The following is a 24,252-nucleotide window of genomic DNA, read 5'->3' as shown; positions in this document are numbered from 1 at the left end:
GCTTGGAGATAGAAATGCCTATTTTATTTATTTCAGGTACACCCTGCTTTCTCCCCATAGGCACCCAAAGAGGCTGACGACATTCTCCCCGTCTTCATTTTCTCCTCACAGCAACCCTGTGAGGTAGGTCCGGTTGAGAGCATGTGACTGGCCCAAGTTCCTCCAGTGAGATTCAGTGGCAGAGGCGGGATTTGAACCTGGGTTCTACATCCTGTTCTAATAGCCAGTGTGGCATAGTGGTTAAAATTGCTGGACTAGTACATGGGAGCCCCGGGTATGAATCTCCGTTCATGGCTCATCCCATGGTGGGCTTGTTTGGTTTTTTTTAATCCTCTTGCTCTCTCGGGCCTCTTTCCCAGGAAGAAATCTTTTGACGATTCAGGATGCCTGCTGGTCACACTGCCTTAATTAGGACAGGCTATTTTCTCAAACGTTTTGCAACACCAACCAAACTATATTTTTACTGGTTTCGAGAAAGGCAAAAAGCAGCAGCTTCTTAAATTTCCACCCAGAGGTCTACAAATGAAAAGGAACAACTGTTTAAAAGGCCCTTCTTCATGGACGTCATTTCAGAGCCCTTTACACGAAAGGCAAGGAAAGCAACGGATCATTAATGAAACTAGGGCTGCCAGCTCTGTGTTGGGAAGTACCTGGAGGGTTTGGGGTGGGGGGGAAGCCTGGGGAGGGGAAGGACCTCAGCAGGGTATAATGCCATAGCGTCCATCCTCCGCAGCAGCCATTTTCACCAGGGGAACTGATCTTGCTCAGGGCTTTTTTTTGTAGTAGGAACTGCTTTGCATATTAGGCCACACGCCCCTGCTTTAGCCAATTCTCCAAGAGCTTACAGGGCTCTTAGTACAGGGCCTACTGTAAGCTCCAGGAAGACTGGCTATATCAGGGGTGTGTGGCCTAATATGCAAAGCAGTTCCTACTACAAAAAAAGAGGCCCTGATCTTGTTCATCTGCAGATCAACTTAATAGTGGGAGATAGGGTTGCCAGCCGCTCTCCAGTCACTGGCGGGGAATACAGTTGCTAACATCACATTGGGAAATCCCTAGAGATATGGGGATGGAGCATGGGGAGAACAGGGACTTTAGTGGGGTACACTCATACAGTCCACCCTCCAAAGCATCCATTTTCTTTAGGGCACCTGATCTCTGTCATCTAGAAGCGTCATTCCAGGGGACGCCCAGGTTTCACCTGGAGTCTGACATCCCTAGCAGATCTCCAGGTCTCACCTGGAGGGTGGAAACTTTCATGATAGCATCAGAGTACAAGGAAGATGAAAATCAAGTTTCTCCTGTGATCTACTCATTTCTGCAACTCTCTGTTTTTGGTATTCCTTGTGCAGGTTTTCCCTCCAATCCTTACCAAAGAACAGGGCTTTTTTGGGGTGGGAGCACTCAGGAGCACTAAGAACCCAGTAAGCAGGATTGGCTACATCAGGGGAGTCTGGCCTAACTTGCAAAGGAGTTCCTACTACAAAAAAAGCCCTGAGTACCCATGAGTATCGCTACAAACACAAAAAGATTGCTTTGGTGCCCTACTGAAAGGAATTAAGAGCATAAAGGTTATAAAAATGGCTTGCACACACTGAAGCTGGGGACAAAGGTGACCTTGGCCTATTCCATTTTCATATCCAGGCAACAATTCATTTCCTCCAGAACTGAAGGCCCAGATATGGACTACTCATTTCTTACCAGATTATACCACTTCCATTCACTCTCATAAGAACATAAGCCATGTTGGATCAGACCAATGGCCCATCCAGTCCAACACTGTGTCACACAGTGGCCAAAAAATCCCCAGGTGCCATCAGGAGGTCCACCAGTGGGGCCAGGACGCTAGAAGCCCTCCCACTGTTCTCCCCCCCCCCAGCACCAAGAATACAGAGCATCACTGCCCCAGACAAAGTTCCATCAATACGCTGTGGCTAATAGCCATTGATGGTCCTCTGCTCCATATATTTATTCAATCCCCTCTTGAAGCTGGCTATGCTTGTAGCTGCCACTCTCCTGTGACAAAGGAGTGGCATGTGATGTTTCCACAGACAGAGGCTTCCACACACAAAAAGGGCCAATTGCTAGAAAGGCCCTTCTTTATGGAACTTGATTACAAGCCCTCGATACGCAGAGCAACCAAAGCAGGAGAAGGTCAGCAAAGGTATCCAAGGCTGTTCAAAATTAAGTCTCTTCCCTGGTGTTCTTTGTCCTGAGGTTTAGCTTTGTCCTGAGGATTTCTGCTCTGGATAAAGTCCAGTCTGCATCCTTAATGTAACTCATCTAATCTTTGAACATATGATCTTATTTCTGTTTAAAGGAGGATTTAGAGCCCAGGGAGGAATACACCCCAAAGCCTGAACAGTTAATGAAGTTGCTCCCTTATGACCCATTGCAAGAGCCCTGTCCCCTCAGTGGGAGAGAGAGAAGGCCCAGAGCTGGACTGAGGGAAACCGCTAATCTGAGCCAGTTTGGTGTAGCAGTTAAGTGTGTGGACTCTTATCTGGGAGAACCGGTTTGATTCCCCACTCCTCCACTTACAGCTGCTGGAATGGCCTTGGGTTAGCCATAGCGATCACAGGAGTTGTCCTTGAAAGGGCAGCTGCTGTGAGAGCGCTCTCAGCCCCACCTATCTCACAGGGTGTCTCTTGTGAAGGGAGAAGATATAGGAGATCGTAAACCGCTCTGAGTCCCTGATTCAGAGAGAAGGGCGGGGTATAAATTCAGTCTTCTTCTTCGAATTGCTTTGCACTTAATTGATGGGTCCAACCAGGGAGAAACTACATATTAGAATTTCCCTATTAGGAGATATTATAAAGGAAGGCTTTGTCAAGTTGTTAGATATTGTTTAAAATCCTTTCCCATACGTCAGTCTGTCTGGCCAGCCGTGTGTGAGAGAAGATCCAGAGCTTGATGATGGGAACTGCTAATTTCTTCAAAGGCCCAAGAGAGAGAAAGAGTCAAAGAGTTCAACTCCTGCCAGTGGAAAAGAACCCAAACAAAACTGGTCAGAAAGAAACAGCCATTTATTCTACTGCAGAAGAGGCTCCCCTAGTCCTCAGGCTCCAAGTGACCCAAAGCATTGTTAGCAACTATATTAAATACATTCATAATGGCTTCTCAAGCACATGCACATTATAACATCAGAAAGCAAGGACTTTCTTCCATCCTTATTTCTACGCCCTTCACAAGCTCCATTTTCCCTCTTGTCTTATACCAGTTATTTTCGGTGTGTACATCCTTGACTAATCAACACACATTCCTCCTTAATCAGTACAGGACATGTTGTGGTCTGGGCTGTGCCTTAGAGGCATGTAAGCCCAGAAAAGCCTGAGTGGTAGTAGCAGGAAGGGCCTACAACTCCCAGAAGCCCTGTAAGGTTTTGGTGTAGGCTTGCCAATCCCCAGGTCCCAGCGGGGGTTCTTCTGCTTTCCCAGGCTCCTTCCCGCCCCCAGTCAGCTGGCCGGCGGGGGGAAGCCCCGCCCCCAGAGGACCATGTGCCTTTGCACCTCTAGAGGCTTCAGTCTCCTATTGAAAGGCTTCCTCTTGGGATGGTGTGTCTGTGTTGCTGTGAAGAAGCTGGCAGCAACTCGTGAGTAGAGAGGCCAAGCCCTCACTTCAGAGTTGCCAGAAACAGGGTGCGGGGGAGGGAAACGTCTGCTGAGCACTTCATTATTCCCTATGTGGAGATCGATTCTCAAAGGGTATAATGGGGAATTGATCTGGAGGTTTCGGGGGCTCTGGGGCAGCTGTTTTTTGAGGTAGAGGCACAAAATTTTCAGTATAGTATCTAGTGCCTCTCCCCAAAGTACCCCCCAAGTTTCAAAATGATTGGACCAGGGGGTACAATTCTATGAGCCCCAAAAGAAGGTGCCCCTATCCTTCATTATTTCCTATGGAAGGAAGACATTTAAAAGGGTGTGCTGTCTCTTTAAATGTGATGGCCAGAACTCCCTTGGAGTTCAATTATGCCTGTCACACCCTTGTTCCTGGCTCCGCCCCAATGTCTCCTGGCTCCACCCCCAAAGTCCTCAGATATTTCTTGAATTGGACTTGGCAACCCTATTTTGGTGCCATTTTGGGCTAATCAAAGGAAGAGGAGGGCTTGAATAAAAGGCCTGGGAGGGGGAAGCCTTGGTTCTTTTTCCTAGTAGGCAGAGCTGAGGAAGGGCTACTGCAGAGAAGAGACCCTAGCCCTTAGAGGAAGGGTGAGTAGGCCCAGGTCTGACTGAGACAGTCTAGGGACAGTAAATCCAGATGTGTTAGGGCATTTTTTATTTTATTTTCACCCCTTTTACTGTTTAATGCACCTTGTTTATTTATATTGCACTGAAAGGAAGGGAAAGGTCCCCTGTGCAAGCACCAGTCGTTTCCGACTCTGGGGTGACGTTGCTTTCACAACGTTTTCACGGCAGACTTTTTATGGGGTGGTTTGCCATTGCCTTCCCCAGTCAGCAAGCTGGGTACTCGTTTTACCGACCTCGGAAGGATGGAAGGCTGAGTCAACCTCGAGCCGGCTACCTGAAAACCCAGCTTCAGCCAGGGATCGAACTCAGGTCGTAAGCAGAGCTTAGGACTGCAGTACTACAGCTTTAACACTCTGTGCCACAGGGCTCTTGATTGCACTGAATTGATCTTTAAAATAAACCTTTTTTTTGTTCGCTCTGCCTGGTCCTCATGCCTATTATTTAGCCTAAGCTAAAGGAAGCCTAAAGGGCTTGGGAGGGTACTCTGGGCCTTCTCAAGGTAAGGAAAGGTCCCCTGTGCAAGCACCAGTCATTTCCAACTCTGGAGTGACGTTACTTTCACAACGTTTTCACGGCAGACTTTTTACGGGGTGGTTTGCCATTGCCTTCCCCAGTCAGCTATGCTTTCCCCCCAGCAAGCTGGGTACTCATTTTACCGACTATAGCAGCGCCAACCTCACGGCCTCACTGGATCTCTTTATTTCAGTCTCTTCGGGGTATTTTACTTTGTTATTTGATGGAAATAGAATTCTCTTCGTAGGGGACCACAGCAGCTTTGTAGTTTTCCCCAAAAATATAGGCTCTCAAGAACTTTAACTCAAACCACAGATTTATTATAACACAAACTGGGGATATGGAAGATATTTACACAGGCTAACACGTTGCTCAGTTGTTTCAGGCTTTACATTAACTTTTTCCTTCTTTGAGTCTCTCTCAGTTTCCCAGTTCACAGTTTCCCTATAACTCACTCTCCACCTCTAGCCAAGGTCTGGCCTCTTGGGAATGATGTGCCAAGTCTCACCCCTCGACTGGAGTCTCTCCTCTCAGCCCTTCTGGTGTCTCAGACCCACATCCACTCCCTCAACCACCTCACTAGATCTTCAGAGTTGTCTATAGGTGTCTGTGACCGTTCAGGTCTTGACTGACTCACACTTGTTCCTCACACACAGCCCTCTTGGCTGGTTTTGTCGAGCTTGCAGTCTCTGGAAGACTTTCCCGTCACTGTCTCAAGCTCCTTCACAGGATCAGCTGTCCCCTCAGCCTCTGTCAGGCACGAACTGACCCTCTCAGTCTCTGTCAGGCCCCAACACTGACAGACTTCTGACAGGCACCAACTGGCTGAATGACTGCCTCAGCAGTTCCTGTCACTCAACCACTTTCCCTCCCTGAGAGCTCCGAGCACTTTGCCCCCACCCTCAGGTCAGCTGACGCAGGCCCTGTGCGTCTTCAGTTTCTGGTTAACCCATTGCTTTCCGTCACACCGACCTCGGAAGGATGGAAGGCTGAGTCAACCTCGAGCCGGCTACCTGAAAACCCAGCTTCCACCAGGGATTGAACTCAGGTCGTGAGCAGAGCTTAGGACTGCAGTACTTCAGCTTTAACACTCTGCACCACGGGGCTCTTGGGCCTTCTCAAGAGCGTTGGCAGCTCTTGGGCCTTAACCCAGAGCGGTGGCAGCAATTGAGGCATGACAGGACATCTTATCGTATTCCTGTCATCCTTGCTCATCAAGCCCCACTTGCTTGGTCTTCAGAGATTCTCTCATCTCAATTATACTTTTATCCTTCTCAGCTGGAAAGAAGCAAGGCAGAATCCTAGAATCCCAGAGTTGGAAGGGGGCATACAGGCCATCTAGTCCAACCCCCTGCTCACTGCAGGATCATCCTGGAACAGGGGTGGCCAAACTGCAGCTTGACAGCCACATGTGGCTTTTTCACACATATTGTGTGGCTCTCGAAGCCTCCACTACCCCATCAGCTGGCTAGGAGAATTTCTCTCTTTAATCCTCTTCTCAAAGCCATGCCAGTTGGCGGCTTGGAAAATAAAAGTTTAAGTTGCTTTATTTCTATCTCCCCCTCCCCTATCTACCTCCCTCCCTTCCCTTCCCTTCTTGTCTTGTTGCTCTCAAACATCTGATGTTCATTCTATCTGGCTCTTACATTAAGCAAGTTTGGCCATCCCTGGCGTAGGGCATCCCTGACAAGGGTTTGTCCAGCTGTTGCTTAAAGACTGCCAGTGAGGGGAAGCTCACCCTCAGTAGCTGATTCTGCTGCCAAACAACTCTTACTGTCAAAAAGTGTTTCCTAATATCCAGCTGGTACTTCCCGCCCTTAATTTAAATTGTTATTGCAAGTCCTATCCTCGGCTGCCAACAGTTCTATCTTTTGCTGCCAACAGGAGTCCTATCCCTGCCCTCCTCCTTTAAATACTTAAAAAGAGCAATAATATCGCCCTTCAACACTCCTGTTGAAGACTGCCAGAAGAACTGAATTTTTTTCCACAATTCAAGCATTCAAAGGCTTCTCTCCTCTGTGGGTTTTTTTTGATGCTGCTGAAGATTGCCACACTGACTGAAGTTCTATCCACACACTGAGCATTCCAAAGATTTCTCAACTGTGTGAGTTCTTTGATACTGTTGAAGAAGGCCTTTCTAGCAGAAGCTATTTCCAGACTCTGAACATTCAAAATGTTTCTCCCTTGTGTGGATCATTAGGGATTTTTGAAGACTGGAACTCATACTGCATTTTCCCCCATACTCTTGACTCTTCAGAATAGTTCTCCCTTTTTCAGATCTTTTGATGCTGTTGAAGATTTGAACTCGGCTGAATTTTTTTCCATTCAGAGCATTCAAAAGTTGTCTCCTGTGTGGGTCCTAAGATGCTTTTGAAGCCTGCATTTCTGACTGAATCTGTTCCCACACTTTGAGCATTCAAAAGATTTCTCCTCTGTGTGGATTCTTAGATGCATTTGAAGATTGCCATTCTGACTGAATCTTTTCCCACACTTTGAGCATTCAAAAGGTTTCTCCCCTCTGTGGATTCTTTGATGCTGTCGAAGATTCGAATGATGACAAAATTTCTTTCCACATTCTGAGCATTCAAAAGGTTTCTCACCTGTATGGGTTCTCTGATGCTGTTGAAGACTGCTATTTTGACTGAATCTCTTTCCACACTCTGAGCATTCAAAAGATTTCTCCTCTGTGTGGATTCTTAAATGCATTTTGAGATTGCCATTCTGACTGAATCTTTTCCCACACTCTGAGCATTCAAAAGGTTTCTCCCCGCTGTGGACTCTTTGATGCTGTCTAAGATTAGAATTCTGACAAAATTTCTTTCCACATTCTGAGCATTCAAAAGGTTTCTCCCCTGTGTGGATTCTTTGATGTTGTTGAAGACTGCTATTCTGACTGAATCTCTTTCCACACTCTGAGCATTCAAAAGTTTTTTCTCCTCCGTGGGTTATTAGATGCTTTTGAAGAGTGCCACTCTGACTGAATCTCTTTCCACATGCTGAGCATTCAAAAGGTTTCTCCCCTCTGTGGATTCTTTCATGCCGCTGAAGAGTGCCATTCAGACTGAATCTCTTTCCACACTCTGAGCATTCAAAAGGTTTCTCCCCTTTGTGGGTTATTAGATGCTTCTGAAGATTGCCATTCAGACAGAATCTCTTTCTACATTCAAAGCATTCAAAAGGTTTCTCCCCTGAATGGATTCTTAGATGCTTTTGAAGATTCCCATTGTGACCGAATCTCTTCCCACACTCTGAACATTCAAAAAGCTTCTGTACCATGTGTGTTCTTTCATGGGCAAGAAGCTGTGATCTGTATCTGAAGTACTTTCCACAATAATAGCATTCACATGCCATCATTATACTTTCTTTTGGGATACATGTATTACCTCTTTTTCTTTTAGAGAGGGCCATTCTACTCTCCAAGCAGATACATGGCTTCAGTCCTGAATGAGTCGACTGGTGATGATTCTGGACTGGGATTTCATGCAAGCCTGCTCCTTCACAAGGAATGGACTTAACCCCTCTGTTCACTGTATGGCTTCCTTCCTGCCTCCATGGCCCATCTCGATCCCAGAAGTTTCTGTTGGCCTCTTCAGTCTTGGCTTCTTCCAAAGAGAACCCCAGGAATTCCCCAACTGACTCCTCAACATCTCCTGCTGGAATAAAGAGGGAGGTCCAATCAGCACTCGCACAAGAAGCCAAGCCACCAATCAGGAACACCTGGTTAATGAGTGTGCATTTTGCTTCCTGAGCTGCTGGTCACAACCTTTCCCTGGCCAGCCACCCAGGAGAGCTGTTTTTATATTCTATCCTCCCCTCCAAAAAATACCCTAAATGTACTTTAAGGAAAAAGGTAGCAAAGATTTGTTCCTCTGCCTTTCCCATCTGCCTTACCATGCAGGTCATTTGATGATGAAATACAAAAAGAGATTGTGTTTTCTAGTCCTGTGGCTTTACAGACTATTTCCATCCAGGTGTGATAAGAGAGAAGAGGAGCTAGTCTTTAGACTCTGATAACCAGGGGTGGAATTCTAGCAGGAGCCCCTTTGCATATTAGGCCACACACCCCTGATGTAGCCAATCCTCCAAAAGGCTACAAAAAAGAGCCTTGTAAGCTCTTGGAGGAGTGGCTACATCAGGGGTGTGTGGTCAAATATGCAAAGGAGCTCCTGCTAGAATTCCACCCCTGCTGATAACATGTGTCTGCTAGGGTAGGAGGAAGTCAGGACCTCACCAAATGAACCCTGTAGTTCAAAGGGAATCCCCATGGTTTTTGTAAGGGAAGTAAGTGGTTCGAGAGGGGAGACCTGGAGACATGTAACTGACCATGGTAGGAAAGGGTTGACGGGCCCTTGACTCATTAGAGGCTCTCCCTCTTTGGAGGTTTTTAAACAGAGGCTAGATGGCCACCTGACAGCAATGCTGATCCTGAGAACTTAAGGGAGGGGATTAGTGAAATTCCTGCATTGTGCAGGGGGTTGGACTAGATGAAGAAGAAGAGCCAAGAAAGTGCCACCGGATATGTTTTCTAGCTACTGAACCTTACTGAAGACCTAATGTTATAGCACCACTATGTTAATGTTAATTTTAATATAACTTGTAAATTGTTTTAATGATGATTTTATAAATTATAATTGTTGATGTACATTATATTTTTATGCTGTGAGCCGCCCTGAGCCTGCTCTGGCGGGGAGGGCGGGATACAAATAAAAAGTATTATTATTATTAAGATTGCAGATATATACCCCACCCTTCTCTCTGAACCAGAGACTCAGAGTGGCTTTCAATCTCCTATATCTTCTCCCCCCACAGACACCCTGTGAGGTGGGTGGGGCTGAGAGGGCTTTCACAACAGCTGCCCTTTCAAGGACAGCTCTGTGAGAGCTATGGCTGACCCAAGGCCATTCCAGCAGCTGCAAGTGGAGGAGTGAGGAATCAAACCTAAGAGTCCACACACTTAACCACTACAAGCAAACTGGCTCTGGAGGTCCACTATACCCTGGAGGTCCTTTCCAACCCAATGATTCATTCAGCAAACTTGTTCTTAAGTGAACATGTCACCTTTCCCAGCATTTAAGGACAATACAGGACTAAAAGAGCCACAACTAAGATTAGTTCCGGGAAGAATTTGCAAGCTCAGGCCCCAAAAGCCTCCCTCCTGCCTTACCCAGAGAGCTGTATAATAACCAAGAGATGCTAAGAAGTGAAGCAGAAATCCCTCATGGTTATTCGCTGCCCATTCCCTTGACGTGATGATGAAGCAAACTCACTTGCAGCTGGTTCACTTGGGAAGGAAATATTTTGTTGAGATCCTCTTGAGAAACTCTCCAGCTCTTCGTCTGTCTCCGCTGCTGTCTCTCGTATATCCGTGGCTTCTTTGGGAGAGAAGGAGAGAAAAGAAGAAGAAGAGTGACACAAGGCCTTTATCTGTCTCCACCTTAGGCCACGACACCCACCCTGGCTCTCATGCTGGCCACAATATTGGCTGCAGTTGCCTCTGGATCAGCCAGGTGTGTTGGGTTGCTCCACTCCACCATGCTGTAAGAAGATGATGATGATATTGGATTTATATCCTGCCCTCCACTTTGAATCTCAGAATGGCTCACAATCTCCTTTATCTTCCTCCCCCACAACAGACACCCTGTGAGGTGGGTGGGGCTGAGAGGGCTCTCAGCAGCTGCCCTTTCAAGGACAACCTCTGCCAGAGCTATGGCTGACCCAAGGCCATTCCAGCAGCTGCAAGTGGAGGAGTGAGGAATCAAACCTAGTTCTCCCAGATAAGAGTCCACACGCTTAACCACTACAAGCAAACTGGCTCTGGAGGTCCACTATACCCTGGAGGTCCTTTCCAACCCAATGATTCATTCAGCAAACTTGTTCTTAAGTGAACATGTCACCTTTCCCAGCATTTAAGGACAATACAGGACTAAAAGAGCCACAACTAAGATTAGTTCCGGGAAGAATTTGCAAGCTCAGGCCCCAAAAGCCTCCCTCCTGCCTTACCCAGAGAGCTGTATAATAACCAAGAGATGCTAAGAAGTGAAGCAGAAATCCCTCATGGTTATTCGCTGCCCATTCCCTTGACGTGATGATGAAGCAAACTCACTTGCAGCTGGTTCACTTGGGAAGGAAATATTTTGTTGAGATCCTCTTGAGAAACTCTCCAGCTCTTCGTCTGTCTCCGCTGCTGTCTCTCGTATATCCGTGGCTTCTTTGGGAGAGAAGGAGAGAAAAGAAGAAGAAGAGTGACACAAGGCCTTTATCTGTCTCCACCTTAGGCCACGACACCCACCCTGGCTCTCATGCTGGCCACAATATTGGCTGCAGTTGCCTCTGGATCAGCCAGGTGTGTTGGGTTGCTCCACTCCACCATGCTGTAAGAAGATGATGATGATATTGGATTTATATCCTGCCCTCCACTTTGAATCTCAGAATGGCTCACAATCTCCTTTATCTTCCTCCCCCACAACAGACACCCTGTGAGGTGGGTGGGGCTGAGGGGGCTCTCACAGCAGCTGCCCTTTCAAGGACAACCTCTGCCAGAGCTATGGCTGACCCAAGGCCATTCCAGCAGGTGCCAGTGGAGGAGTGGGGAATCAAACGCGGTTCTCCCAGATAAGAGTCTGCACACTTAACCACTACACCAAACTGGCTCTCTAAGCTGCTTTCACTATTACCTCAGCTCCTTGAGTTCTCCAGAGGGGGTTAGTACAGAGGCAAGCCTCAAAATAACATACTGCTCTTCAATACTTTGATCTACACATCATCGCAATGGCAACAATTCACGCCTTTGGCACTATGAAACATCCTTACCCAGGGAGGCTATGTTCCCATAGTTGTCCAGCATGACTTCCACATAGAGAGCTCTTTGGCCCGGATCCAGCAGGGCCCACTCAGCCTCGGTGAAATACATGGCCACATCCTCAAAGGAAGCTGGAGACTGAAGAAAAAGCAGATTTCCTCATCAGAAATCATGCTAGGTAAAACTGCATTCTGGAATGGGGCACTCTGGGAAGAAGATTTATACCCCACCCTTCACTCAGAGTGACTTACAGTCTCCTTCCCTTTGTCTCCCCACAACAGACACCCTGTGAGCGAGGTGGGGCTGAGAGAGCTCTTTGAGAACTTCTCTTGAGAGAATTTGTGACTGACCCAAGGTCACCCAGCAGCTGCATGTGGAGGAGTGGGGAATCAAACCTGGTTCTCCCAGATTAGAGTCCATGCTGTTAATTACTACACCACATTGGCTCTCCTGGAAGGTGCAGGATGGAGAGTTTGGCAGGGGTAAAGGAAGTGGTGTTCAGAGTCTCCTTGCTCAGAGAAGCAACCGCAAGAGCAGAACCCCCATGAGAGAAAAGGCAGGGATGCAGCTTTTCCCCTGCTCATCTCCCCTACCTGGACTGCAGGTGCTGCAGCTGTTTCCACTGCTCCACAAAGAGGATGGCTCAACACCGTCTCCTCACTGCCTGTGAGGAAGAGAAAATTGGAAGAATGAACGTTAGCCTAGATTCCATGCTTTTTTTACTTGTTTGAATCCTGCGTCATGCACCCCTTCTCCACAGACTGTGAAAACCTTGGCCTGTGTAAGCCCAACAAAATGCGTAATGATTTTTAAGAAACTGAGGGAGAAGTAGAAGAGAAGCACCAGGTTCCCATGAGCCTCCAGGGGTTATAAACGCTGCCAACACATTTCACACTTCTGTGACATTTGACACATATCCTACGAACTCCAGAGCTCAAGAATGTGACAGCATCCCTGCTGGATCAAAGATCCAAGTAAAAAATAGCAAATAATAGCATGTCCTCCCATGTGAGCTTGAGTCCCAGGTTTCCTGGGGAAAGGGGAGAAATGACGTCAAACTATACATCATCATTACATCTATTCAAAAACAAGACATCAGCACATCTGACAATTCAAGCGTGATATCAAAGGATCTCTAGAGTGCCTGCTGATGCTTGGACATCAGGTCTAGGTTTTCAGTACAAAGAGACATCGATGTGACATCACATCCGTCCCTTGTCCCAACGCCAAAGTTCGCAAGGGTGCCAGACCAACTTTTCTTTTTTGAGCCGCCTTGAGACCCTCTGACGGAAGGTAAGTGAGATAAGAATATTTTAATGTTTGTGAATGAGAATGGAATTGCCCTCCATGAATCTGAATAATTCTCCCTTCAAATGAGTGGCCCATGGCATCCTATATCACCAAGGTCCAGAATTCCACCTGCGCAGGAAAGTATTTTGTTTTCTCCTGTCTTGAACCATAAGAACATAAGAGAAGCCATGTTGGATCAGGCCAGTGGCCTATCCAGTCCAACAGTGTCACACAGTGGCCAAAAAACCCCAGGTGCAATCAGGAGGTCCATCAGTGGGGCCACGACACTGCAAACCCTCCCATTGTTGTCCCCCCGGCCCAAGCACCAAGAATACAGAGCATCACAGCCCTAGAAAGTTCCATCTATACCCTGTGGTTAATAGCCGCTGATGGACTTCTGCTGCATATGTTTATCCAATCCCTTCTTGAAGCTTCTATCCAACAACTTCACAATGGGCCCAGATCTGGGCACAGGGCAGCCTTACCACATGAGAAGGCATCTTGGGCAGGCTCCGGGGCCTGTGCCCTCTGCTGTTCCTCCCAGGGAGATCCTTCCTCCTCAAAGAGCGTCGTTTCCATCTTCACAGATGGTCCCCACATCTGAAACAGCAGTGAGAAAGATGGGCAAGAGGAGAAATGCTAAAAACCAAGGAAACAAATCTTACCCCATTCCCATCTTCATCCCTGCATCGATCAACAGAGTTGCTTCAACGACAGCAGCAAGAACCAGAACTGGGGTTTGTATCAACCCTTGTCAAGTGTCTGGACGGATACATATCTGGCAGGGAAGCCTTAAGGTCAAAGATCACAGCTTGAATGGACTGCAGGAAGCTTCCTCACCTGCTCTGCCTGCCTCTTCTCCTCTGCTTGGCCTAGGAGGAAACCTTCAGCCAGGGCTACTGCCTGGGAACTGGTCTCTGGCCCACATCCTCTGACCCAGCTCTCCATCTCCAGGGGCAGGATGGTCAGGAACTGCTCCAGGATCACTAGATCCAGGATCTGCTTCTTGGTGTGCTTCTCCGGCTTTAGCCAGCGGTCGCAAAGTCTATGGAGCCGGCTGCAAACCTCTCGGGGCCCAGCAGCCTCATGGTAACAGAACTGCCGGAAACATTGGCTGCGTACATCTGCGGTCATCGTTTCCTGAGCCAGGATCTCTGAAGCAGCTCTTTCCCAGCATTCAACAGCACTCCCGGTTTGAAGAAGAGAGCCTTTCCTCGCTCTCTCACCAGTTCCAGGTCCCTCTGGGTCATGCTCTTCCATCTCCTTTCTCTGGTCTTCGGACACCTCTGACTGTAGAAAGAGACCTTGACCCAGAGAATTATAGAGTTGGATGGGACCTTCAGGGTTTTCTGTCTCTGAAGAAGGAGACAGAATAGATGATCAAAAAGGCAGAAGGAAACCAAAAGAGAACAGAGCTACATCACTCACCCTGGTCAGGACACACCCAGGATTGTCCAACAAGAGTAGAAGGAGCAGGGGTGGGATTCTAGCAGGAGCTCCTTTGCACACCCTCCTGATGTAGCCAATCCTCCAAGTGCTTACAAAAAAGAGCCTTGGAACCTCTTGGAGGATTGGCTATATCAGGGGTGTGTGGCCTAATATGCAAAGGAGCTCCTGCTAGAATCCCATCCCTGAGAAGGAGCATTGTTGTTATAATTTGCAGATCAGGATTTATGTTATTATGCCACATTACACATCAAGCTCTTAAGTTACACCTGCTTGACCTTTTGAGAAGAAGACGACTGCAGATTTATACTCCGCCCTTCTCTCTGAATAATAGACTCAGAGTGGCTTACAATCTCCTATATCTTCTCCCCCCCACAACAGACACCCTGTGAGGTGGGTGGGGCTGGAGAGGGCTCTCACAGCAGGTGCCCTTTCAAGGACAACCTCTGCCAGAGCTATGGCTGACCCAAGGCCATACCAGCAGATGTAAGTGGAGGAGTGGGGAATCAAACCCGGTTCTCTCAGATAAGAGTCCGCACACTTAACCACTACACCAAACTGGCTCTCAAGACCAAAGGACTGGTATTGACTATTGTGAACATCTCCTCACTAGACCCTCTCCAGCAGCTTGCAGAGGGTAACAGGGAGGGGGTTGCCACACATCACAGTAGACACAAGAGCTGCTGGGATGAACAGCTGCAGAGGAAAGCGACAAAACACCCAAAAGAAGCTGTAGATTTGGGGGGGGGGGTTCACTGGCCCAAATGACTGGCATGCAGGCCAGCCAATCACCATGAATGGTTCATTCCATCTGATCACACCTGGACAGGGTCAGCCATAGACTGTATGACACCCTAGGCAAGGCTAACTTCTGGCACACCTCCCCTGCACTGATAATGTCACCGAGTCATATGGGGGGGGCACCCAATCCGGTGCCCCCAGAAGACTAGCACCCTAGGCCAGGGGTGGCCAACGGTAGCTCTCCAGATGTTTTTTTGCCTACAACTCTCATCAGCCCCAGCCAGCATGGGCATGCTGGCTGGGGCTGATGGGAGTTGTAGGCAAACAACATCTGGAGAGCTACCGTTGGCCACCCCGCCCTAGCAATTGTCTAGTATGCCTCGTGGCAAGGCCAGCCTTGCACTTGGGACTCTTGTCTGGGCCTCTTGACTTGTGTGGCGGAACCGGCCCGATTCTGCCTTCAGGCCCGGTCCCGTCAGCTCCCTATGGAGTCGCCAACTCCTGGAGGGAGCTATTCCTCCTCCTGCCCCTTGGGCTCGCTGCCACCACCTGCTCAGTCCCGGGGTTCAGATTGAGAGGAACAGGACTCCCAATCCCCCTCTCCAGCTGTGAGGCTAGGCCTCCAGGTCCTCTGCCACCCTGCACTTGGGTTTCACAGAGACCTCAGCGCGTCTTTGGGGCACCCCTGGAGGATTGGCACCTTATCCAACTGCATGCCTTCCCCCTTCCCCGGGGCCCCCTTCTCAACACAGCGTGGTCTAAAGCGGTCTGGGGATCTATGTGGTACAGAGTTTGACTGCCAGCATTTTAAACAGAAAAAACATTTATTTAAAAGGGAAAAGGATAGGGAAAGAAAAACAAAACAAAAACAGTTGCATCTACAAAATTAGCACAGCACAGCACACAGCATAACAAAGAAAAGTTGATTATAAACGCATCCTGCTGGCCCTGATCTAAACTTGTCCTGTCTTGTGAATTACTTACTTAGTCTGCCTGCCTGGGGGCCCCCCAGGCAGGAGCCTCCATTGCTCACCACATGCTCGCTCGAGCCCCAGTTCAAATCTGGCTTCTCTTCCTGCCTAACACATGCAAGGAACAACAGCACTTCCTGCCTCTCTAGGAGATTTTCCCCCTAGCGTTGTTGGTTTGGCTCTGGAAGGGAGGGGGAGAGTGAGGGGAAGGCTACAACGCCGGCTGAGGGATTTACTGACCCCTGCCAAATGAAGCACCACCACTGACTAAAATGGCGTTTCTCCACAACTTGCAAAAGAATATTTGCATTTTCCCTGCCATCGCCCTCAGTGGGACCCAAACCCACACCTCCGGTTTACCATCGAAGCCTTTCCCTAGTAAACAACTTGGTGGTGACTGGCAGGTGCTCCTTCTGCGACTGTGTCCTTGTGTCTCCCCCCTTTTGCACCATCCTCTTTGGAGGGGACTGGGCATCCTACCATTGCTGCCTCTGTCACCAAGTTCCCTGCTGAGGCATGAGGCAGGGGGGATGTGGTCAGGCCCAGCGCTAGGAGTTCCAGCGCCCCAAGCCGAAATCTGCACCCCGCCCCCCCCTAACTGGTTTTTTCGCTTGGACCTCCCCTGTGCTTGGCCCTCTCCTACTGCCATCCCCCCCCCCTGCACTTCGCCAAGGCTTGGAAAGCCTCAGCAAGGTTGGAAAGACAGCAGGCTTGGCGAGGTCAGGAAGTTAGCGGGTGCTGCGGGTGAGGAGAGGGCCGCCTACTTGGCCTACTCCCACGCGTGGGTGTGGTTGGAATAGCTGTATTTCCTTCCCTGTGCATCTCCCTAGCAAAACACTGCTGCAAGAGGGGATTGGAACCCACATCCCTGTAGTGGTGTGTTTACTCCAGGGCTCCACAGTCTTCATACTCAGGGCCGGCCCTGCCACCAGGCAAACTAGGTGATCACCGAGGGCGCCAGCCTTCTGTGGGCACTGAATGTGACTAGGTGATGTTATCAGTGCGGGAGGGGGGAGCAGAAGTTAGTGTTGCCTAGGGTGGCAGACAGTCTGGGCAAAGGTGGCCAAACTGCGGCTCGGGAGCCACATGTGGCTCTTTCACACATATTGTGTGGCTCTTGAAGCCCCCACTGTCCTGTTGGCAGGCTTGGAGAAGGCATTTCTCTCTCCAAGCCAGCCAGCGGCCTGGAGAATGCATTTAAAGTTGCTTTCTTTCCACCTCTCCCTTCCTCCCCCCATCTATTTTCCTTCCTCCTGGCTCTCAAACATCCAAAGTTTCTGTCTTGCGGCTCTCAAACGTCTGACAGTTATTCTGTGTGGCTCTTACATTAAGGAAGCTTGGCCACCTCTGGTCTAGGGCGAGTCATATTGATGCGTTCTCAGGTGCCATTTGTCCCTCCTCGCCTTCTGGAAGTGGGCAGGGTGAGATCAGGGGGCCTGGCTGTCCCTCCACTTGTCACAGGGGAGTGGCCTTGCACTGTGACTGGTGGGCCTTGGACACCAGTGGCGTTGCTAAGCTTTCAGCAACCTGGCAATGGATTTTTTTTTTTAATTTCCTGCCAGCCCAATCCTGCAGTGGCACTACATTGTTGGATATTGTGACTCAGCTCACAGGAAGATCTGCAAGGGAAAAGAGTGTGAGAGTGCTCTTTTGGGGGTACACTTGGGGATTCACTCCATTCTCCTCTCATGTGTTAGATCAGGGGTGGCCAAACTATGGTTCGGGAGCCACACATGGCTCCTTTACACTCATTGTGTGGTTCTTGAAGCCCCCACCACTCCATCAGCTAGTTGAGTGAAGGCATTTGTCTCTTTAAATCACTTAGCCAAGCCAAGCCAACCAGCATCTTGGAGAGTGCATTTTTAAGTTAAAGTTGCTTTCTTTTCATCTCTCCCTCTACCATCTATTTGCCACCCTCCCTTTTGTCATTCCTTCCTTGTGACTCTCAAGCATCTGATGTTCATGTCTTGCAGCTCTCAAACATTTGACATTTATTCTGTGTGCCTGTTACATTAAGTAAGTTTGGCCACCCCTGAGTTAGATGTTCAGCCTCTTTGGCCATTGCTTCCTTTTCTACATTTCTACATATTTAGGACCTCTCTTCGCTCTCTTACAACAACAGCTGTAGCAAGTTAACCTTTTTGAAGTTAATCTGTTCACAACATGTAAAGTGTCCCTACATGAATATGTCATGTAACATGCAATTCTGTTTTTGCAGGTCAAATTCCTTTCTCTTGTAACTGCTGGAGTCTGATCATCTTTGTAACTGGTATGAACAGCATTTTTCCCTTAAAGGTGAAATGTGGAGGATCGGGAATCGTGCAACAAGCTTCTGTGCTTCCATAGCATTTTTTTCTTTACATTTAAGCACATAGTAGTAAGCTGCAGTATTGCAGACCAAGTTCTGCTCACAACCTGAGTTCGATCCCGGTGGAAGTTGGGTTCAGGTAGCTGGCTCAAGGTTGACTCAGCCTTCCATCCTTCTGAGGTTGGTGAAATGGGTACCCAGCTTGCTGGGGGGAAAGTGTAGATGACTGAGAAAGGCAATGGTAAACCACCCCATAACAAAAAGTCTTCCAAAAAAGTCCTGATGCGACATCAGCCCATGGGTTGGTAACAACTCGGTACTTGCACAGGGGACTACCTTTTACCTTTTATCAGAGTCTTAGGATGGGGCTGCAGTTGATTCCATTCAGGTAGGAGTCTCCCCCCCCACACACAACACACACAGAAAACGCAATGTCCTTTTCCACTTAAGGATAGTAAAGAAGGCTTCCCCCACCACTCCGCTGCCCCAGAATGAAAATGGCAACCAACAGAACTCCAGTTGCATACATTTTTTTCCCTTGTACTAAAGACTCTTTAATAAAGACACAGATTACCCCTCCTTCCCAAGCCCTATTTACGTACCTAGTAGAAGAAAACCAGTGCTGACAGCTGCATTCCTCCCTTCTAAGGTCTAACACAGGGGTGGCCAAACGTAAGAGCCACATATAATAAATGTCGGATGTTTGAGAGCCACAAGACATGAACGTCAGATGTCTGAGAGCCTCAAGACTTGATTGTCAGATGTTTTGAGAGCTTCAGGAGGGGAGGGAGGGAGGAAGATAGATGGGGAGAGAGAGGTGAAAAGAAAGCAACTTTAACTTTAAATGCATTCTCCAAGCAACCATCTGGCTTGGCACGGAGAAGTGATTTAAGGAAAGAAATGCCCTTTGCAAACCAGCCGATGGGGCAGTGGGGGCGTCAAGAGCAACACAATATGTGTGAAACAGCGACAATTTGGCCACGCCAGGTCTAATACTTTCCCCGCCCCGACTTACTTACAAGAAGTAAACCTTCTACTGTTGCGGATCGGAAGCCCTTCCTCCTTCTCTCTCTCTTGGGCAATTCGGGATCTTCAGTCTCCCGTCCCCCCAGCGGAAAAGCCTTTCTTCCTTTCTCACCCGGGCCCACTGCTTGCTGGGCCTCTCTAGCAAAAAGCTTCGTCCCTTCAACCCTTTCAGGGCTGGACACAAATTTAAAACGTTTCCCATCCTGTTTGCGGCTCCCAGATCCCGGCGGACAGACTGGACAGCAGACAAGCCGCCACCAGCCATGCCCTCTGCGGCTCAGTTAGGCTGCTCGGGATCAATCCCGCACAGGGCTGCCGTTCCCGGAGCGCCCCCTGCTGCTCAGTCACCTCAGGCCTGGTTTTAAGTGTGTGCTCCTTGGCTTTGAGCCGCTGAAGAAGGCTCTTATAGCCAAAATGCATATGGGCTAGTGGCTATTTATGAGATATCTTGCTATGTGATTCACATTCAGTTGATGTGCAAATTCTATGGGGTTGGATTTCAGCATCTCTATGTATCTGTCTTGTTTTTAATCATCAGTTGTTACATTGTGTAATAAATATTTTGTTATTTTTTTTAAAAAAAAGCAGTAGACAAGCGCACCTTTAAGACCAACTAAGTTTTATTTGGAATGTAAGCTTTCGTATGCTCTTAAGCAGACTTCATCAGCCAAAATGGGAATGGCAAGCGGCAATTCTTAATATAAGTGGGCAGTGTGGAATCATGGGAATGTTTTTAGCAGATTAAAAGAATCATGAATAGGGATCTGTGTTTGTTAGTGTAGGACAAAACAGGGTTGAAAAAACACTGGAGGGTGATAAACAGCAGACTGCTGTCGTAGGTGTGGGTGCCATAAATCTAGGTATTTTGGTGTTGTTAGTTTAAATAGAGGGCATGGTTTCTCAAGTATAACATCCATATAGTTTGCCATAGGATGGGTTGGTATATGCAAAAAGTTATTTTAAAGTTTCTTATACTCGGCATTCTGATGCACTCACACTGTTTCAGTGGTTGGTTTTCTCCCCCTGTGTTTCTTCTTTCAGTTTTGGAGTGCCAACCGACCCCCACAGAAAAGACTCAATTCAAAGCTCAACTATCTCCAACTGCAGGGAAGGGCAGACTGGTTTTCCCAACCCAGAGCCCAGCAGAAGAGGAGGAGGAGGAAGAGGAGATGATGATGATATTGGATTTATATCCAGCCCTATACTCTGAATCTGAGTGGTCACAATCTCCTTTACCTCCCCCCCACACACACACACAACAGACACCTTGCAAGGTGGGTGGGGCTGAGAGGGCTCTCACAGCAGCTGCCCTTTCAAGGACAACTCCTACGAGAGCTATGGCTAACCCAAGGCCATTCCAGCAGCTGTAAGTGCAGGAGTGGGGAATCAAACTCGGTTCTCCCCGATAAGAATCCGTGCACTCAACCACTACACCAAATTGGAGGAAGGCCATGCTCCCCCATTTGCTTCCAACTGGACCCATTGCCTGGCCTGCTCACCCAGCTTGCCCCCAGCTCCATAAATGAGGAGGAGGAGAACAGGTGCTTTCCCATCCATCCAGCTTACAGGGTGGTGATGGCTGGGCTTCTTCTCTCCCACCCCCAGCTCAGACACAGTGGCTTGTGGAATAAGTGGCTTGGGACAGTGGCTTGGGGAAATGTTGACTGAGGGGTGACATGATAGAGGTTTACAATATTATGCATGGGATAGAGAAGGTAGAGAAAGAAGTCCTTTTCTTACGATAAAAGAACTCGTGGGCACTCAATGAAATTGCTGAGCAGTCGGGTTAGAACTGATAAAAGGAAATACTTCTTCACCCAAAGGGTGATTAACACGTCGAATTCACTGCCACAGGAGGTGGTGGCAGCTGCAAGCTTAGAAAGCTTCAGGAGAGTATTGGATAAACATCTAGAGCAGAGGTCCAGCAGTGGCTGTTAGCCACAGCGTATTGTTGTAACTCTCTGTCTGGGGCAGAGATGCTCTGTGTTCTTGGTGCTCGGGGGGACAGTGGGAGGGCCCCACAGATGGACCTCCTGATGGCACCTGGGGTTTTTTTTGGCCACTGTGTGACACTGAATGTTGGACTGGATGGACCATTAGCCTGATCCAACATTGCTTCTCTTATGCTCTTAACAGGGTTTCACAACTCATGGTGCAGCCAGGTCTGTGCACCTGCCCAGGCCATAGTGGCTCAGGTCCCTGCATACCTGCCCCAGCAGTTCTGATAGGTTTGCCAATCTCCAGTTGGGAGCAGAGGATCCCCTGGTTTGGAAGCCCTCCCCCTGCTTCAGGGTCATCAGAAAGTGTGGTGGGGGAGGGAAATGTCTGCTGAGCACTCCATTATTCCCTAAGGAGACCAATTCCCATAGGGCATAATGGAGAATAGATCCATGAGTATTTGGGGCTGGGGGGTGTTTTTTGAGGTAGAGGCACCAAATTTGCAGTATAGCATCGTGTCTCTCCTCAAACACCCTCCAAGTTTCAAAAAGGCTGGACCAGAAGGTCTAATTCTATGAGCCCTAAAAGAAGGTGCCCCTATCCTTCATTATTTCCAATGGAGGGAAGGCATGTAAAAAGTGCTGCAGTGACTTTTTGGAAACATCACAAATTTAATGCCAAAGGTAGCTATCCCTTCACTAAAAACTGCTCTTTTTGGCATCGTCACATTTCTGTATGAAACAACAGATGAACAATGTCAAAGCCTGTTCTTTCTGCCAAAATTCATGTCCAATTTTATTTTTTTATCTTGGATAAAGGATTTTTGGATGTGATTTATTTTTTTTTAGGATGCTTGAAAAAAAGAAAAATGACTTTGAAATAATATATCCCAAAACAGTTTCAATATCTTCAAATATATTTAATTACATTCAATTGTTATCATAATCTCTCTTTTTTATAGTTGAAAGAAGATACAAAATTAATCACTGGATATAGACTTATCCCAAAGTTTAATGATCCCAATTCTAATGAGTTCAGCTATCATTTCGGTTATCATTTCTACAATTTAAACAAAAGAGGAAAGGGATAAAATTGATTTTCTGGATGATAAGTTTGAATTGGATAGTCTTGTTTTCTTCTTAGTTTTCCTTCTAGTGGACACCTAGAAGCAGTGTTCCCTCTAAGCTGAGCTAGCTCACAGATTTTTGGCCTTCAAGCTCACACATTTTTGTCTTAGCTCAGGAAAAATAGCCCCAGAGCCTAATTTATGCAGTCGCTCGCAACTTTAATGCCAGTAGTTAACGAGGGAAAATATTTGCTCACAAGACTCCATGGCTTAGAGGGAACATTGCCTAGAAGTAATTCCCTCAGTTTGTGTCTACTGATATATGGTGACCATGTTGCATTGAGCAGGGGGCTGGACCAGATGGCCTGTATGGCCCCTTCCAACTCTGTGATTTTATGATAAATAAAATGGAGAGGATGGCTCCTTGGCATTACACAACATCAATGTCAGAGCAGTTCCATACCTCTCCACAAACATGCCGCAGGATGGGACAAAGACTGGAAGGAGACAGAGCATGTCCATATCTCCATTTCCATCCATTATAATATCTTCTCCCACCACCATATATCTTCCTCTGCCCCCAATTACTGGGATCCCTGACCCAGTATTGGAACAGCAGAAGTTCTCCAGAATTTCCCCCATGCCACAGCCCCATCCCCACATATATAATAAAGTAACAATAAAATCACTAACAATTGATGAAACTATTAGGTAAGTGCTAACAATTAAATACTAAACCAGGGGTGGCCAAACTGTGGCTCGGGAGCCACATGTGGTTCTTTCACACATATTGCGTGGCTCTTGAAGCCCCCAGTGTCCAATCTGTCAATTTGGAGAAGGCATTTGTCTCTTTAAATCACTTCTCCAAGCCACACTAGCCAACAGCTTGGAGAATGCATTTAGCGTTGCTTTCTTTCCCCCTCCCTCTCTACCATGTCTTGCAGCTCTCAGACATCTGACGTTTGTGCCTTGCAGCTCTCAAATGTCTGTTTATTCTGTGTGGCTCTTAAATTAAGCAAGTTTGGCTACCCCGGTACTAAACTAACCACTCTCCCTCCCATCCAGACCTCCCGTTCTTAATCCCTCCCTCAATACCCCTAAATAAGAAATTAACCTACTCCTAACTAATATCATTCTGAGTGGAAATAATCCCACAACTCACCTAACAGTCCAACTAACCTCAGCAATAAAAAGCTATAGGCAAGATACTGCAGGCACAGAGATGGCCAATAGCTTGATAGAGCAAAGGATGAGAACCCTGAGAATCCACCATCATAAAGATGGTCTTTGGCCACAACCCCAGCAGAAGGCTCTTGTTGTATGCAGTTCCCAAGTTACAGCTCCCAGATCTTCTGCAAGCACTCGGTGATTCTCCAAGCTGGAGGTCCCGGTTTAATGGCAGCTGATGAGAAGAAACAAGCCATCTGACCCCCAAAAGAGGCTATATAACTCCACACACACACTTCTGTCACAGGACTGCCAGAGTTGTTGTTCCGTGGGCCACCAGCAGCAGTAGGTCAGGTCTTCTTGGGGCTGCACAAGCCAGATATTACTCAGTCTGAGAGCGAGCAGGAAGCAGTTTCAGCTGTGCTGCCATTCCGGCAGTTCAAAGATAGAATTTGGGGCCAGCTCAGCCCCTGCTGGCCACCCAGATGAAATCTCCATATCTGGGAGCTGTTCAGGACCACCAAAAAGCTGTCCGGACCCAGGATCCAGCTGGGGTCCACTCCTGGATGACCCAAGCTCATCCAAGGCTGCCCACTGTTATGCTGGTTATTGAACTTTCAGCTGTACTTATTGCAGATGGTGAACAGATCTCAAACTGAAATGTTGGGTAATCAAGGATCCCTGGTTAAAATCAGTTTGACTCCAAAATACTTAATTTCAGCTGGCTGTACCCATAACGC

The 24,252-nt window shown here is 47.9% G+C and overlaps 1 protein-coding gene across 1 annotated transcript in view; it reads right to left on the bottom strand.

Annotated features, from left to right (window-relative positions):
- The window catches only part of LOC132571854 (zinc finger protein ZFP2-like), a 64,466-nt gene that overhangs the window by 28,672 nt on the left and 11,542 nt on the right, over positions 1-24,252 (bottom strand). The window lies entirely within an intron of this gene.

This window comes from Heteronotia binoei, chromosome 5, assembly GCF_032191835.1.
Source record: "Heteronotia binoei isolate CCM8104 ecotype False Entrance Well chromosome 5, APGP_CSIRO_Hbin_v1, whole genome shotgun sequence".
Lineage (NCBI taxonomy): Eukaryota > Metazoa > Chordata > Lepidosauria > Squamata > Gekkonidae > Heteronotia > Heteronotia binoei.
The sequence above is the reverse complement of the archived record's forward strand: the minus strand, read 5'-3'. Positions and strand labels throughout refer to the sequence as shown.